The sequence below is a fragment of the Pan troglodytes genome, chromosome 4 (assembly GCF_028858775.2).
Source record: "Pan troglodytes isolate AG18354 chromosome 4, NHGRI_mPanTro3-v2.0_pri, whole genome shotgun sequence".
NCBI lineage: Eukaryota > Metazoa > Chordata > Mammalia > Primates > Hominidae > Pan > Pan troglodytes.
In genome coordinates this window covers 87,029,020-87,048,392 of record NC_072402.2, presented here as the reverse complement: position 1 = coordinate 87,048,392, position 19,373 = coordinate 87,029,020, and the positions used below count along the sequence as shown (strand labels likewise).

General features: G+C 36.2%; 1 long non-coding RNA gene across 1 annotated transcript in view; it reads right to left on the bottom strand.

Moving 5' to 3' along the window:
* Nucleotides 1–690: 690 nt before the first annotated feature.
* The window catches only part of LOC107974700 (uncharacterized), a 45,014-nt gene continuing 26,331 nt past the window's right edge, over nt 691–19,373 (bottom strand). The window contains exon 3 of the long non-coding RNA XR_001717634.2: nt 691–750. This is a non-coding gene — a long non-coding RNA (uncharacterized LOC107974700). The remainder of the gene's footprint in view (nt 751–19,373) is intronic.

The following is a 19,373-nucleotide window of genomic DNA, read 5'->3' as shown; positions in this document are numbered from 1 at the left end:
ACGAAAGATATGTACAGATACTTCAGCAAAAATGGTAGATGGATGACAAATACGAATACAAAATAATTCTCAACATCATTTGTCCTTAAGGGGATGTAAACATAAACAACAATGATATGTTATTGCGCACACCATTACAATAAATAAAATCTAAAATAGACTGACACTGAAATGCAGGCAAGAATAGGAGACAACAAGAACTATTACTCATTACTAGCGGGCATGAAAAATTGTAGTCACTTTGGAAGACTGTTTGGCATCTCACCACAAAGTCTATACTGCTCCTAGGTATTTAGTCAAGTTTCCTAAAAACTTATTTTCACAAAAAACCTGTATATGTATATTTTAAAAAGCTTTATTTATTCATAACCACAAAAACATGAAGATAAATATAGATATGTCTGAATACTTTGGTTAGTATGCATACATGTATTTCCTGACTCTCTGTTGAGAGATGAATCAGTAATGTTCCAGTAGAAAGAAAGTATAGCTTTCACCCATATTTTGGTTTCTAAATACCATTCTCAAAGAAAATCAGGAATTCTTAGAGACATGGCTAATTCTAGGGCTAGAGCAACGAAAATACAACATGAATCTGGAGCATCTTGTAGTACCAGAAGTAACAGACTCCAAAAACAAAAAGATTAGTTTTATATACCTTTAGTCTCAAGCAGTGAGTATTCTGACACCGCATATTTTAGGCTTCTCTTGGCTAATGAAAGTTTTTCAAGTGGGTACCCAATGGTCCAACTAAAAAAGAAAAAAAAAAGCAACTAAGTAATGTAGTATTAAGTTATAACCCATATTAATGGACAAATATGCTTGAGTCCATACTGATAGATATGGATTATTAAACAGATAAGTAAGTGAGAAGAAACAAATCTTCTTGATGAAATAATTCCAAATCATTTATGTAGATAATCTCCATTAACAGAAGTGGATCTTAATTCCCCTTCTCCCTTGGAGTGCTGGCTGGACTTAGTGACTTGATTCCAAAGAAAAAGTGTTACAAAAAGGGAAAATCTAGCAAACCCTTCCTTATTCCGGTTTTCAGGGTTAACATCATTAGTGGAAGTCAAGGTGATAGCACCTACCTGCTGGTATTGTGTGATAATAAGGGCATGGTATATCTATAGCATGATTCCCATGAACTATAACTCCAGTCTGAACAGGGAAAACATCAGATAGACTTAAATCAAAGAACATTGTACGAAATATCTCACAACTACGCCTCAAAACTGTCAAGGTCACCAAAAATAAGTAAAGTTGGGACAATTATCACAGCCAAGGAAAGCCTAATTATACATTGCAAATAGAAGTAATTGGCATTTTAGATGGGACATTGGAACAGAAAAAAATACACTAGTGGTAGAACTAGTAAAATTTGAGTGAAGCATGGAGTTTAATTAATAATAATATACCATTTTGTTTTTGTAGGAAAACAAACTTAGTTTTTTAGAAAAATGTGCCATGAAAAGGTGAGATACTACAATGGGGAATTTAGGTGAGAGGTATATAGGTAATCTATATACAAGCTTTGCAATTTCATTACATCTAAAATTGTTCCAAAATAAAAAATTATTTTAAAATTTTCTGCCTAATCATTCTGCCTTTTGAACCCCCAATTTCCTTTCTATATAACAATATATTTGGTGGTGTCATTGTTGGCATAAAATTTAGCATAGGTCTATTTTCACTCAATAAACCACACTTTAAAGTGTATGCTGGTACCTTCCCATGCAAATGAAACATCTCCGGAATGGATAAAAGACAATGGAAAATAAACAGAATTAAATTAAAAGGCAATTTCTAGTCCTCAATAACTAGTTATCTCAGTGTCTTAGATTCTGTAGCCCTGAAATTCACATTGGAAAACACATGTATCTGAAACACAGATGAAATGAATTTAGCATTAATAAATGCAATATAGTATATAGCCTGATTAAATTATAGATGCTGTACATCAATGATTTTGGAACTGTAAGCATAAAGCAATTACAATTAAATGTAAAAATTGTTTTGATTTTTGAGGAAAGGAAAAATACTAATGTCTTAGCATTAGAAATACCCTTAGCAATATTTGAAATACCATATTTCTGTGAAAAAAATTATTTTTAAATATAATATTGATGAATAACAGATATTTTATTTTGTTTTATTTTGCTTGATAATAAACCTATTGAACAGAGACATTTATTCATGAGGCAATAATTTATCAACAGTCATTTATATGCCATTCACTGTTATAGCCAATGAATAAATTTTCTATATCCAATATTATTCCAATACTTGACAAAATACACCTTAGAATTTTTTCTTAAGTATTTACTACAATTATGATGGGAACACCAAAGAGTTAGAGCTAGTTAGTGAAGAGTATATCCTAATGGGTCCTATTTTACCATATGACCTAATGGATCTGACAGTAGATAGATCAAAATGGACAGTTCAGATAATATAATAATTTAATCATCTACGATCCAGAGCTCAGTCTTCATAGGACACACTTCCTAAAAGTTCCTAGTTCTTTGCTGCAAGAGTCTAAACCTTCCACCAACATCTTAGGAATCTTCAATTTGACTCTTCTATTAAAGATTGCAAAAAAACTGATCACAGATTAATTATATTCACCTTTAGCTCCATTTAATTTCTCAGGTCGGAGTTGATTTATTTCCATTGAAATATTGATTAACATAAATACCACCTGTGATTTTGGCTGCCCTTGACCACAATCCTTGTAGAATAAGTTTCCCTAGTTGCCATGATGACTTTGATGACCTTTAAACCTGGTTCCTCCACTCTAGATTTCCATAACCCCTTTTGCTGTATTGACACAAGACATACTGTTTTTAAGAGAGCATCTCCTACCATTAACTCGAGTCTACAGAGGAGAGCTAGCATAGAGTTACTCAGCCATGCACATGCCCCCATCACCAAATTGATAGCAGGAAAGAGATCTTGATGCAGACCCCAAGAGAGGGTTCTTGAATCTTGCACAGCAAAGAATTCAAAGCAATTTGTATGGTTAGAAGAGATAATTTATTGAAACTTTCTCCATTACACAGTAGAGCCTTCTCAGAAAGAAAGCAGAAGACCACGCTGTCTTTGTTTTTCCTGTTTTTTGTTTTTTGTTTTTTTAAATATATATATAGGGGTCTTGTCTTTGTAAAGAGTAAACTAAGCTGCGCCTATGTGCAGGTGAGCTAACACATGAAAAAATGTACTATTCTGTTGATTTAAAGAAAACTGCCCTTGACATTTTAGTGTATAAGTAAATCAAAGGACAACTATAATTATTTTGAAAGCATACATTGTTACTGGGACATCTGTACTTTCTGTTATTATAGGAGTTTGTGCTTGCAAGCATCACCTAGATGCTTTCTTAGCTGTAAACATCTTAGGATCGTGGGTTGGGACTGGCAAGTATGTGCCTTGCTAGCTTTAAGATGGAGTTGATTTAAAATTGGTGTCACTCTGGTTCTCTTAGGCTCCTACTTCCCTAATATCCTCCCCTCTACTTATGAGAGAGCCCTTAATCTTAAGGGGAGATAAACGGTGAAAATTGTTCTTCTGTAACTTCTTTCTGCAGAAAGTGGACGATGATCTTTGGGTCACGATTCTCTTATAAGGGTTTGCAGTTAGCCTCTAGGGAGCCAAGCAAAGTCCTTGTGATGCTTTCCTGATGATTCTAAGGGCATAGGCCTTGCCTGGTATTGGAGGAATAAAAAATATCTGGATGCCAGATCTAAGGGGTATAAAGGCAGGATGTCTTTATTTCCTGGGTCAGAAGATAGGATGGGTTGGAAGCCTTGTGCCACCATCATCTTTATGTGGAATCGTAATCTAGAAGACACAAACTTTCCTAAGAGGTTAAACAAGCAAGGACCAAAGATTAGTAATAACCTGATAGTTATCAAAGGCCCTAGATAGGGCAAAATCTAAGTGAGAATCAAGGGAGTGATTTTAATGGTCAACCAGTACAGTTGGGGTGGGTACCTTGGTAATATTTATGCAACCAGACAGCTTGTTAATATATTTTCTCTATATATTCTTCTATTTGACCTGGGGTGTTTATATAAGTGCTGGAGGTTTTATTGATTATGGAGCATAGTCTCTTTTTTAAATCGGGAACTAATCTAGTGCTAATCTATTGCCTGTTGATCTATCTGCAAAGAAATAAAAGGAAAGTTTTAACTTACCTGAAGCATCCCCCATTTTACCATTTTATGAGACAGTATGTAGAATGAAGAAGTAAAGTTTTGAAGAGTTGCTTTATGATAGGCAAATTGTCCCCATGGGGACAATAAGCCAATGCCAACCCCAACCCTAGCCAATATAAAGCCAATTGTGCTCTTAGCTCTCAGGTGAGTGTTGTTATATAATTGTATGTTAGAGAGATTTGCTTGTCCTACTGTACATTGACTGCTGAAGCAAACATTATTAATACACTGATAACCATGAGTTTTATGATCCCAAATAAGATACAAGTTATTTATAGGTTGATTGAATGAGTGACCATATAACCATAAGTATCTGTTGGGGATGCAAACCTGTATGAGAAGGGAGTTGTTAAGAAGACTGAGTACCTGCAGGGGAGACTAGGGATGTTACCTATCTGTTTATTTGAAAACAATAGCTTTAGGTCTTCTAGGGATTCACAAGTGTGGATTGTGACATCTTCTTTCAGTGCCTGCAGGAATTCATAAGAAATAGATTTAATCTTGGAAAGGTGTACCCAGCTAATGATTCCCTGATGTTTAACAGCAGTGGGGGTACTTAACAATACCTGAGAGGGGCCCTTCCATTTTGATTGTAATTGACCTCTTCAGGGGATCCTTCTTTCTAAGTTTTTAATAAAAGTCTCCTGTTTGAACAGAGGAGCTATGAATATTTTGGAGGTAGTCCTGACACATGCATATTGAAAAAACTTGCATGTAACATATAACTCTGTTTACATTGGAGTGGAGAATTAACCTTTGCCTGGCATGGTCTTAGATCCTGTTTATAATTTTATATCTTATTGCCATAAAGGGTCTGTTCCGTTGGTCTTATGTTCACTATTTTAAAGTTAATGCTGGTCATTTGTGCCTGAATTCCAAGGGGGGAAATGTATAGTGAGGCATGTCTGACCCCCTGTTTCCCCTCATGGCCTGAAATAGTTTTTCACGTTTTTTGTTTTTGTTTTTGTTTTCATTTGGCCAAGAGTGGGTGTCTATTGTGTTGGGAGGGTGGCTTAGGATTTTATTTATTTTTATATTCTCCTTTTTTTGTCAAGGTATGACAGAGGCAGTATCGATAGCCAAGCTTTCATTTTGTCCCATATGGATGCCAGGGGGGTGTGCTACTGGCCCCAGGTACATTATGTCCCTCGATGCTCCATCATGTCCCTCCATGGTCCACCATGTCCCTATGGCCAAGGGATTCAAGTCAAAAGACTCATATCCATTTAATTCTTCTAGGCCAGATGGTAATGGAGGAATTAGGCAGGCACTCATTAAACCTAAACCCTTTTAAGACACATAAAAGCCAAAAATCAAAGGCCAAGAGGCAAGGTTACAAAATGGACTTATCAATACATTCTATGCATTGAGCTATTGTATTCTTGGCTTGTAGTAACTAGCTGTGTAAAACACACATATTTTCTTCAGCTGTTTAGGCATCTGTGTGCCCATCCTTGATTTGGAGAGTCTGAACTAATTTTATTCTCCAAAACCAACCCTTAGAATCTCATGTGATAGTCCCTGAGCTGGAGGGGATGAATATTTAAATTTCTGGAGGGAAAAGTAAGCATAAGGAATTAACAATGTTTTTAACAAAAGATCATACTCTCTGCCTGGTTCTGAGAACGAAGGAAAGGGAAGCCCATCGGTAGCCAAACATTTATTTAGTATTAAGGCAGATAATAAATTGTATATTTCAGAAAAAGGCAGAATTATTAAATGAATCTTATTTTTTTTAAATACAGGCCTGATCCTGTGTCTCATGAAAGCAGTTTACTTTGATTTTCATCTTTGTCCAGGTCTAAAGACAAGGCTTTGGTCAATTTGAATTTGGTGTTACATATTGGCAGGAGTCAGTGCTTTATTTAGATGAGATTTGTGTACGCTGGAGTCAAAGCCCTGTAACGTAACAGCATAAGGATTAGTTAATATCACTTGATAAGGACCTTTTTTAAGGGTCTACAGTGAGCTCTTTAACTGAGTTTCTTCCAGTATATGTAATTATCAGACTGAAGGTAGTGATACTGGAGTTCATAGTCTGACTAGAAGGTGTGAAAATAGTCTACAACTCTGTAGTGATTATTTTTTAAAGATTTAATATGCACCAGCAATAAGACTGTGAGAGACTTCATTTAGGATTTTTATTTTAATGACATTTGTTAAAGCTGTTAAAAAGCCTCAAAATATTTGATCAAAATAGAATCAAGCTCATTGTAAAACCATAGCTACTCATTTAACCAAAGTGATAATTAAAAAGACTTTAAAGGCAATGCAAAAGGCTATATGGATATAAAACCCTTAACTGTTTTAAATCTTAGTTTTTAGCAACTAAAAACCTCATAAAGACAGTATAGTAATTTTAGAATCTTGTTTCTTAAGCCAGTTATCAAAAAAGGAAAAAAAATCTGTCCACTATGTGACTGTTTCTCCTTATGAGATGCCCATTTAGATGACCCGGAAGTCAAAACAGATGAAAAAAAGTGCTTGAATTTAATCCAACACAGGAAGAGTGTATTCAAGTTTATGAATATAGTAGGGGGATACATGACTCAGACACAGCTTAATTTTCCTGATTACACTGAAAATTTAGACATATCAAGAAAAACCAAGAATATACAACTAAGTTATGCTAGAGGAAAATATTGCTTTCTAGATCTTCGAGATAAAACATTCTAGCATCAAGGCATAACAACTGTTAGAACTGGAGGAAAGAAGAAAAGTTACAGGAGTTGACAAAACTTTATCATGACTTACCAAGACCATCTATGGCATGCTTTGACTTTCTGACTCGTTCTAAATGTCTCTCTTCTAAATAAACAGTCGTTTTATTTTTAGGACAAAAATTTACCATACAAAATCCTTTTTCATATGAAATTATTCTCTTTTCTTTATAACCTTTCTTAACAAAAATGCATCTCTATATCCTTCATAACTTTCTTCACACCTCTCTCTCCTTGACTCACTGGTTCCTTTCTATATTGATTCATAAATAACCATTTTAAAGCCCATAATTCATTTGTTTGTTGTATTTGTTGTTGTTTTACTTTTATTTTAGGTTCAAGGGTAAATGTGCAGGTTAGTTATATAGGTAAATTGTAAGTCATAGAGGTTTGTTGTACAGATTATTTCATCACCCAGGAAATAAGCATAATAACTAAAAGGCAGTTTTTGATCCTCATCATCCTTCCACCCTCCAACCTCAAGTAGGCCCCAGTGTCTGTTGTTCCCTTCTTTGTGTCCATATGTAGTCAAAGTTTAGCTCCCACTTGTAAGTGAGAACATGTGGTATTTTATTTTCCTTTCCTGTATTAGTTCACTTAGGATAATGCCCTCCAGTTCCCTCTATGTTGCTGCAAAGGACATGATCTCTTTCTTTTTTCATGGCTGTGTAGTATTTCATGATATATATGTACCACATTTTCTTTATCCAGTCTACCATTGATGGGAATTTTGTTTGGCTCCGTTTTTCTGGTCTTGAGAATAGTGCAGTGATGAACATACACATGCATGTATCTTTATGGCAGAATGATTTATATTCATTCAGGTATATACCCAATAAAGGGATTGCAGGTTTGAATGGAAATTCTGTTTTGAGTTCTTTGAGAAATCACCAAACTGCTTTCCATAAGGGCTGAAATAATTTACAGTCCTACCAGCAGTGTGCAAATATTCCTTTTTCTCTATGACTTCATCATCATGTTATTTTTTGGCAAGTCCATAATTTGAATTGACCTTTAGAGAACTTCTGAATTAGACAAAATTGTTCTTGTTTTCAATAAGACTAACTCCAGGGAGGCCTCTGGCTTCCAATGCCTCCCAGAGAGATGCTGAATTAAACAAAATGAAGAAGGAAAATTCCTTCTAATCAAGATTAGAAGGAAAATGATAGGTGTAAACTTCAGGGCATGCAAGTGTAGGGTGATGTGCATCACTGATGAGGCACAGACAGCAACTATACAGCCGACAAAGGGGACTGGGGGATCAAGAAGCAGTAGGTGCTGGAAAATATTCCTCTGAGCCTCAAACACTTTATCCACCTCTGCATGTGGCTCCAAACCCCCAGTCCTATGGAAATATAAAGGAACATGGGCATTCCATAATTCCCGGGGCTCAGAAGGCTAAGTATGTTGCAAAAAAAAAGGGGGACAACAAAGGAAAGGAAAGAAACAAGAAAAGACACTCACCCGCTCGTGAATCCAAAAACTTAGGAAGCAATAAATCCTGAACTGTTTGTCAGATTTTCACATTTTATACATAAAACAATTCCAGAATTTCAGAATGTGTTTTTCCATAGCATAAACTTTTCTTAATTGACAATGACCCTGACACACAACAAGTCCTACAAAGAAAGCTGTGGACCAAAATTTTGAGTAAATTAGACTTTATTAAAGTTTGATTTTTAAAAAAGCCTGTTCCAAAAAACCAAACACTGCATGTTCTCACTCATAGGTGGGAATTGAACAATGAGAACACTTGCACACAGAAAGGGGAACATCACACATCAGGGCCTGTAGAGGGGCGGGGTGGGGGAAGGGATAGCATTAGGAGATATACCTAATGTAAATGACAAGTTAATGGCTGCTGCACACCAACATGGCACATGCATACATATGAAACAAACCTGCATGTTGTGCACATGTACCCTAGAACTTAAAGTATTTAAAAAAACAAAAAACAAAAACAAAAACAAAAAATTAGCCAGGCGTGGTGGCGCACACCTGTAATCCCAGTTACTCGGAGGCTGAGGCAGGAGAATCACTTGAACTCGGGAGGCGGAGGTTGCAGTGAGCCAAGATTGCACCACTGCACTCCAACCTGGGCGACAGTGCGAGACTCTATCTCAAAAAAAAAAAAAAGAAATAAAGAAAGAAAGAGAACATACATTACTATTCATTAAGTGGAAGTACAGCATCAAAGGTCTTCATCCTTGTCATCTTCTTGTTGACTAGGCTGAGGAGGATGATGATGAGGAGGAGAGGTTAAACTTGCTTTCTCAGAGGTGGCAGAGGCAGAAGAAAATCTACATATAAGTGGACTTGCACAGTTGAAACCTGTTTTGTTCAAGGATCAACTGTATTTATTTATTTATTTATTTTGGTAACTGTTATAAATGGGATTGTTTCATTGATTTTTTTTAGATAGCTTGTTGTTAGTGTATATAGTGTATAAAAAACTACTGTTTTTTTGAGAAAAAAAAAAAGCCTGTTCCACTGGGCATGGTGGCTCACATCTGTAATCCCATCACTTTGGGAGGCCAAGATAGGTAGATCACTTGAAGTCAGGAGTTTGAGACCAGCCTGCCCAACATGGCAAAACCCTGTCTCTACTAAAAACACAGAAATTAGCTGGGCATAGTTGCATGTGCCTGTAGTTCCAGCTACTCGGGAGTCTGAGGCAGGAGAATTGCTTGAACCCGGGAGGCACAAGCTGCAGTAAGCTGAGACCACATCACTGCACTCCAGCCTGGGTGACAGAGTGAGACTCTGAAAAAAAAAAAAAAAAAGACTTTTCCCCACCTTTTTCCCCTTCACTTTCAAATGAGATTCTATTTTTTTAACCTCTCTATTATTTTATTTTATTGTTTTCTAAAATACAGGAATATTGTTTTACAAAAGATTCAAACAATGCACACATTAGCAAATAAAGTAAATGGTGAAAGTCCCCTTGGTTCCAAAGCTATCTCTTTCATTCTCACTTCCTTCCAGAGGGACATCACTCTTAACAGTTTGATGTGTACTCTTTCAGGATTTTGCCCATGCATTTACAGATATATGTACATAAATGAAAACAGATACAAAGCTTTATTTATTTATTTGAGACAGAGTCTGGCTCTGTTGCCTAGTCTGGAGTACAGTAGCGTGATCATGGCTTACTGCAGCAAGTAAATGAGGGAGAAATGCCAGAATTACATTTACATTTTAGCCAGAACTGGCTGAACTGTGCTAGAAAAACAAAATCTCCAAGTAATCTTGAATTAGTAATATTATAAACAGTGAGTCTTATCTCAACACCAGTAGCCTAATAATAGTAGATTCCAAGCAGGCGGAAAAGAAAAGAGAGAAATAGAGAGATTTAGAAGACTCTATTTAATTTTAGAGTTGCAGGACAAAAATAGCCACCAGAATGCCAACAGGCTGAAACTTCAGACAAGGAAATGGGACTCTGGGTTTCCAAGCTGGCCAAATGGATCAAGATTCATGCACATTTTAAAGTGGGGTGTAAAAGCGTCTGAACCCTCCAATGGTTAAGATATAACAAGACCAAATCTTGCAAGTCCCCAGGTTTCCCGTGCTATCCTGCCACATGACAAAAAAAGCAACTGAAAAGGCAATAGTCAGAAAGCGAGCATTGAAAGTTAATGTAGTAAACCTCCACGCTAGCCATAAGGACCATAGTAAGGCTTCAGTAAAGCAAAGGCAACAAACTGGAAAATGACAAGAACTATTGCTTTCCCATATCCAGCAAATGAGACAGGGTGGATTAACCCAAAGCATATACTGGAAATCATCTTCCAAAGCTGCTTCTATTTTTATTAAACATGAGGGACTCTACCCTTGTTGGGCCAGGACTCTAACCTGAATCTCCTACCCCAGGGACTCTAATACCATGGCCTGGAACTCTAACTCAAATCTTAGGCAGGCATCTTTGCCCTGTAATATACCCAAGGGACTCTAACCCTATTGGGCCGTGACTCTGTCCCAAATATTATACCCCAGGGACTCTTATCCTGTTGGACCAGAACTCTAACCCAAATCTCTTATCCCAGGAATTCCACTGGGCCTTGGTAATATTAATCTTGATAGGATGCTAGGGTAGACCCCAGTTACTAGTGAATTGGTGCTGCCTAGACTGGAGTTCCTTGGCATAAGGTCTCATTCTAAGGTACCTTTGTCGTGGTCACCAGAAGATCAGAAGAGGAATCTGATCCAGACCCCAAAAAAGGGTTCCTGGATCTCAGGTAGGAAAGAACTCAAGGTAAGTCACAGAGTATAGTGAGAAGAGATCGTTTATTGAAACCTACTTCATTACAGAGTATGGCATCCCCAGAAGAAAACGGAGCAATACATCATCTTTTTTTTTTTTTAAGTTTTTCTTATATAGGGGTCTTGTCTATGTAAAGATTAAACTAAGCTGTGCCTACGTGCAGGTGGGCTGACAGCATGACAAAATGTATTATTTTACTAATTTAAAGAAAGCTATCCTTGACATTTTAGTGTGTAAGTACATCAAAGCATAACTATAATTATCTTGAAAGCGTATATTGTTATGGATAATGGGACATCTGGACTTTCTGTGTTGTGGGAGTATGTCCTTGTAGGCATTACCAAACTTCTTCCCTAGCTGCAAACATCTTACAACCAGAGGTCATGACTGACAAGGAATGTGCCTTGCTAGTTTTAAGATGGAGTCGATCTCAAATTGGTGTCACTCTGGCTGTCCTAGGGTCCTGCTTCCCTAACAAATGTATTCTTTATTTCCCTGAAAGGAGTGCCCTCTAGGCCACATAGGAAACCAGAGTAACCTAATAAGGTTCTGTTTTTTTTTTTTGTTTTTGTTTTTAATAAATACTCCTTTCTGATCATCTCTCTGATCTTTTTTGATATTCTTTTTAAAACACTGCCAAAATAATTCTGGCATTTCTCCCTCATTTACTGTAGATCATCATTATTCCCACGTTTCAAGGAACCATCCCAGCAGTATATTCAGCTAGCTCCTGATGCCCTTGCTGAGATGACAGGACTTAACTCATGGAGAAATATCCCATAAAATAATACTCTCCATAACACAGCATTACATGCTGCTGTTCTGTTCTCTGCATTTTTCTCTTCCTCCTGTACAATAGCTTTATGTTCTAAATATCAATGGTCACTCCCATATTCCTGGTTCCTACAGAAATGTAATAGTCAGATGTAAAACTCATTTTTTAATGAAGATTTTAACTTATAGCAGAGACATTTCTTTCCATTCGGATTTTATTTAACCCTGATAGTTACTGGCTTAGAAACAAAACAGCGAGTGATTGAAGACTATGATGTGAGCAAACATTAGGTAGCTAACAATAATCCTCTGTTGAAAATTATGTGTGCTTTCTAGGTGGCTCTACCCCAAGAGGTAGGAGCCTGATTGCTTTCAGCAAATAAATGTCAGGTAAATCCGTGGAGTCATTGTTCTCAATACCGCCAACCAAATTTCCCTATCCCAAATCTTAGGGTCTCATTCTTTCCCTATGAGGGTCCTGAATTTAGAGCAGGAGCATTGCCTGGGCTGTGAAATTGATCTCAGTGATAAATAACATTTGGATCTTGAACCTGACTTTGAGGACAAGCTGTTCTATATCTGCAGAAGAATAGGATCTACTTTATAGGATGCTTTTTCATGGTTTCCAGGCAATAGAGAGCTGCTCCTGTCTACAGGTTTAGCCCTTCGGGCTTTTACGGTGTCTTGAATTGTTAGTTGATTGCCCTGTGCCATAATATTTATAATTTCCATTTCCCTCAGATCTTTTATATTCTTGAGACATAATAAGCAAATACTTTCCCTTCTTCATATATGGTATCATAGTCTATCCAGTGAGAATTCCAGAAACTAACGATGCCTTGGTATACCAGGGGTTATTTTAAGACTGCTAACCAGTAATGGAATTCTATTTTTTTTTTTTTTTTGAGATGAAATCTCGTTCTGTCACCCAGGCTGGAGTGCAGTGGCGTGATCTTGGCTCACTGCAACCTCCGCCTCCCAAGTTCAAGCAATTCTCCTTTCTCAGCCTCCCAAGTAGCTGAGATTACAGGCACACACTGCCACGCCTGGCTAATTTTTCTGTTTTTAGTAGAGACGGGGTTTCACTTTGTTGGTCAGGCTGGTCTCGAACTCCTGACCTCAGGCAATCCACCCGCCTCACCCTCCCAAAGTGCTGGGATTACAGGCATGAGCTACTGCACCCAGCCTGACCAGTAATGGAATTCTTACTGCTATCTGATGAAATTTCTGAATCCCTTGTCAAGATTCTGCTTTGTAAGGTCACTTATAGTAGTAATGCACTAGTTTGAGTTTATTAAAAGCAGACTATAAGTCAAAGGTTACATTGCAAGTGGTTTATGTTGAGGTTTATTCCAAGTAATACCAGGAGAAAGTGGGGAGTGAGAGAGAAAATGGTAGAAAATTAATATTGGTAATTTTATTATAGGGTTCTCATGGTTAACACTGAAGCACCTGCCTTTCGAGACTTTCTGAAATACTGTGTTAAAATACTGTGCTCATAGAAACCCGGTAAAGAGGGAGTATTTATTCATCACCCCCCATTCCAAACTGATTGAGGGTCAATTCTAGGGTCAATCTCTCTGGTACTTTAACTGTCATTAAGAACGTTTACCAGCTGGGCACAGTGGCTCACGCCTGTAATACCAGCACTTTGGGAGGCTGAGGCGGGAGGATCACAAGGTCAGGAGATCGAGACCATCCTGGCCAACATGGTGAAACCCCGTCTGTACTAAAAATACAAAAAAATCAGCTGGGCGTGGTGGCAGGCGCCTGTAGTCCCAGCTACTCGGGAGGCTGAGGCAGGGGAATAGCGTGAACCTGGGGGACAGAGCTTGCAGTGAGCCAAGATTGTGCCACTGTACTCCAGCCTGGGCAGTAGAGCAAGACTCCGCCAAAAAAAAAAAAAAAAGAATATTTACCTCCAAAAGCAGCTGAATATTTAATAAGGCATGTTTTCAGCTGCACATAGAGCCTCACGTGTGTAATACTAACACTTTGCAGGGCAAAGGCAGGAGGATCACTTGAGTACAGAAATTCAAGACCAGCCTGGGCAACATAGTGAGACCCCATTTCTACAAAAAGTTTAAAAGAAGATTGGCATGGTGGTGCCCACCTGTAGTTTCAGCTGCTTGAGAGGCTGAGACAGGAGGATTACTGGAGACTGGAGTTGGAGGCTGCAGTGGACTATGATTGCATCACTACACTCTGTCTCTAAAAATATAAGTAAAAATACGGCATATTTGCACATTACTTAGCATACTACCTGACATTTATCTTTCAATATAAAATTTTTTGCTATTAAACTTACCTTCAAAGATCAGACATTTAATAATGATCAGTGTTTCTTTATTTTATTTCCAACTTTTATCTTAAGTTCAGGGGTACACGTGCAGGATGTGCAGGGTTGTTAGATAGGTGAACATGTGCCATGATGGTTTGTTGCAAGGACCATCCCATTACCCAGGTATTAAGCCCAGCATCCACCAGCTATTCTTCCATGATCAGTGTTTCAATGAAAGCACATGTATACATCACTTTGCTCTCTAAACTATATTCCATTGCACAGCAACAGAGAACTAATTCATTGGTGCTGATTTGTATTGCAAAGAACATTATCAGTGACTATTTTGGAATTGGAGTTAATCTCTCAATTTTAGACATTTAAAAGGTACTTGCTATAACAAGATCTTTTAAAATGTAGTGTAGGTTTCAGACAAAAGAAAAGTACAGTGTCTTTGCATCTTAAACAAATGACCTGTGTTTAACATCTTGTCTAAGGTTTTCTGCCTCTGGGTATTATGACCCATTGAGAACAAGATTGTCTTTTCTTTTAATGTATACAGATTTTTGAGAAAAGCATTTTTTTTACAGTTTGTCTAAGTTAACCTTCTTCTTTTTAAAGCTACAGCCCACAAACACTTCAAACCTAATCTTTTTTGACCCTCAATTTTTTTGACCCTCAATTTTTTCTCAGAAGAGTCAAAAAAGAATCACATCCTCCAACATGAAAGCCAGCATTTCTAACCCATCTTTTATCAATTGTGAATTGTGTGTTAGTCTGTGTATGTTTACCTTTTTTTCAGGTGGTAAAGAGGGAAGGAGGGCTAATGTGAAGATTTAATAAGTGAAGGTGACATAGAAAAAATAATAAAAAATAAGTAAATATTTGAAGAGACTCCAAAAATCCCAAAGTCTTTTTGTTTTATGAGTGAAGAGATGAGAAAAAAATGTTTAAGAGCATATGTAACTAAAATTTCTTTGTAATGTAGATTTTAGTTTTTATTATGCATTCATTCTGATTACTTTACAACATTTAAACATAAAACCTTAGAAACTGCAATAGTTTTATACATAGGAAATTTAGAATAATATTAATAAAATGGAACAATATATCTATATTGAGCCAGATAATTGTGAAATCAGTATTTATTTTGTTGTATCAGTTTACAATTTTGAGGGGGAGATTACCACTTCAGTTTTCAGATTTTACATATGCATGCTGTTTTGGAAAAAAAATCTATAAAGATTTAAAGAAAGAAATTTTGTGGGATAAAAATATGAATGAGCTGAATTACTAATGAAACATTTCTGTTGTGTTCTATTCCTGTCCTTTGAAATGTTTGTGTTAGTATGCCTGTTCTTCTGATGTTCAATCTTGATAATGTCTGCAAAGTACAATATGAAAAATAAATGAAAACGAATGTATCTTTTACTTGTGTCTGTGTGTTCTCTTCTATTATAAAGAGGTGAATCTAAAGCAAGATGAAAAGGTATTATAATGCTGAGTGGCAGAATGTGAAACAAGAGTTCCCTCAAGTGTGTAATACAGCCTACAGGGAGACCAAATGCATTAGGATGAATTTATATTGACAAAGGAGTCATTCTTTCTAGTGTTTAGAAGAAGAATTCTGCCATGACCCACATAACAAATTACTGTTGTCTGACCTCATTGAAACAAGAATGTAGTAAAGTAGGTCCAGTGGAGCTGATGTAGTAGAGGCACTTACACCACAACAACACGTCTGCAGGGTGCAACGATAGCCCCCCTTGTTTCCTATGCCACTAAAACACTCGATAAAGAGTCTTATCACCTTGATCCCAGAGCTCCTTTATTAAGAGACAGAAAAAGGAAATGCTTTGTGACCACAGAGAGTGGCATGTTATTTTCTGAAGAGTTAAGATTACTAAACGAAAGAAAGAATTCCTACAACCTGGAAGAAAGCCTTCTGCTGTGTTGTAGTACATCCAGCCAGCAGCTTGCATTAAAGAGGGGATTTTTTTCCCATTATTTCATATTCTGTTACCCTTCCTACCTTGTAGAGCTCAGACACCAGTTGCTAAAAGTCCTCCCCTCTTCAATCATCTCACTTGCACTGAACATGTACATTTTATTCAAAGCACATATTATATACTTTTTAAATGAAAAGATAACAAATATAGTATGTTTTATAATGTATTGCTGTTTCTTATGGAGAATATTTGCCTTAAAACAGCAGGTTTTTCTTGCAATATTCTTACCTTCCATGGATCTGTTTCCTATTAACATTTTTATGGAATTATTAAATAAACATTTTCATGTGATTGATTATCCTGGAGCAGGGATGTTAGAAATGACTTTTCAAACATATCTAGACTTGAAACAATTTAGTTGTAAAGATTCATTTAAAATATAATACTATTTTAAAAATGTTATTCAAACTAAATAAACTTCATCCTGAGACATTGTAAAGTAATTTTTCCAAAATAAAAGCGTAAGAACTTTTAGTGCTCAATAAGTACTTCTTGCCACTATTGCTGAGCAGGCAGTTCTATAGTCACTTAGAATAACTAAAGTAATATTTGGTCATTTTTCTAATAGCCAATAAAGTAGTGAATCTTACACACCACCAGACAGCTTAAAAACTAAGCCCATTAATTGTTGCTCTTAATATTCCATTTAATACTTTACTGCTAAATGCAGTCAGGAGAAAAGCAGTGGTTTGTAATTTTTATTTTGACATATACTTTCTGGATTTAATTCTTACCAAATTGATTTTGCAAGAAAGTTGTTTCAGGCATCTTTGTTCAGAATGTCTTAAATTAATAACAATGTTGGGAAAAAATGCAGCATTCATGACAGCTTTTCAAGACTAAAACTCTGATATCTAAGCGCTCTTTCTCACCATAATAACATCTTTAATGAAAGGATTGAATGTATCACAGTTTGTTTTTACTAGTGATATTTCATAGGCCAAGAGATTTAAAAGTCATATTTGTATAATTAAATTATTTTCAAAAAAATTTCCATTTATATGTAGATTTGGGAGTTACACACACATATTTATATATTTGGGATGTGTATATATACATATATTTATATTTGGAATATGCATAATACATGCACACACACACACACCGTCACACACACACACACACACACACCCGTATATGTAATGTATAATCTCCTAAAGATCAACCCACCCCATCCACCTATGAATTTTCTGTGCATTGTGGGCTGACAAAACATAATTTGGAATGTGAGAACAAGGCAAAAAAAACCATAATTTGCAGATGGGTAGCAACCTCAATCATCCTAGAGAAACATACCTGTTAGGAAAAAATTTGTTCTCCAAAAATTCATATGTAAAAGAGCAAACTCCAAAGGGACCATATTGGGAGATAACTTTTAAAGAGGTAATTAAGATTAAATGAAGTGATAAGGGTGGTGCTTTCGTCCAAAATATGTTTCCTTAGAAGAAAAGGGGGAGACACAAGAAATGTGCATGAAAAGACCACGTGAGGACATAGCGAAAAGGCAGCCACCTGCAAACCAAGGAGAGGAGTGTCAGGAAAAACCAACCCTGCATGCACGTTGATCTTCCACTTCTGGCCTCCACAACTGTGAGAAAATTAATTTCTATTGTTTAAGCCACATAATATGTTTTTTGTTACAGCAGCCTTAGCAAACTAATATAATACCAAGCCAAGATGGAAAACTAGATGTCTTTTATCAAGATAGTTTTTGATTTACCAAAATGTATGTATTTCAAAACACATTTTATTCAAACTCTCTCTGATTGTGCTATTTAGAGCTTTTCTTTATAGTTCTTGTATATCACTATGCAAGACATATTTACCTTACATAATTTCCAGGGTATTTTAATCATGTCTGTGTTAGGTTAGAAAATAATAAAAAGCATTGACATTTAGTAAAATGTTAGAAAAAATGCTTCTGTCACATTGTGTCTCTTAAAACAGATGCTATTACTTGCTATTTTCTTGACTTAGCCTTTTATTTTAAAAAAAGTATATATATGAATAGCAATGGCCTGTCTATTCACAAACTTCCTACTTGATTTTATTCATTCCCCTTAAACCAAGCAAATCAGGGAAGAGCTGAATCACAATAATTTAAGCTTCACAAGAAAATTGCACCTTGTTGTTGCTGTAAGTGTTTGGGGTAGGAACAGGCATGTAAGAAGTTCTGACCAATGCTGCATAAATTAATGTCGGGTGACATTTCTTAAGAAAGGTTTATTAGAATAGCAAAGAAGAAAAAAAGCATGAGGGAAACTCATTCTTTCCCCTGACACTTGCGGTCTTTGGATAAGAACACAAATAACGAAACTGTGACAGCCACTTGTTAACATGAGTAGACAAACCTGAGTATGAATGCCCATGTGCTACTAGGGGACAGATAAAATATGGGAAGAACCTGACCCTAGATGGCATCAGTGAGTTGCTGAAATGACCAACTAAGGTGCTTCCTGACTTCTGGATTCTACATGACATAAATATTTTATATATATACACACACACACACATATATACACACACACATATATACATACACACAATCCTGAGTTTTAAGGGATTTTTACTTTTTTCTATCATTTACACCCAACATAGCCTATTATAATAGCTCAATATATTCAAAATGTACTGTTCAAAAGTACAGTCTGTTTTTTGTATACACTAACTTAGTTAATCAACCCAAATGCCTATGAAGCATAAAATATTCTAATCTCTATTATATAAGTAAGAAATATTAAAGCTAAGATTTAGAAAATTAGGGAATATGACAAAGTAAAAACATAATGTTAACTCAAGTGGCTCTGACAATGGAGCGCCACATTTAAGTTTGTTTTATTAAATGCATTTTCTATGTTTCCTTCATTAATTGGATATTGCCAGATCAGGGATAGTTTGGTTTCTATATTTATCACCTAATGATTAGAAATAATTACATAATCACTTTTTTTCACCTTGACATTTTATTGGTAATTTATTACCTGTAAATTTTGTGGACAATGACTAAAACCTGCCCTCACAACATGCAGTATTTTGAACTGAAATGAATGAATAGACAAAATATAAAATTATATAAGTTAATGTAGAAATTTTCCAGTTACATGC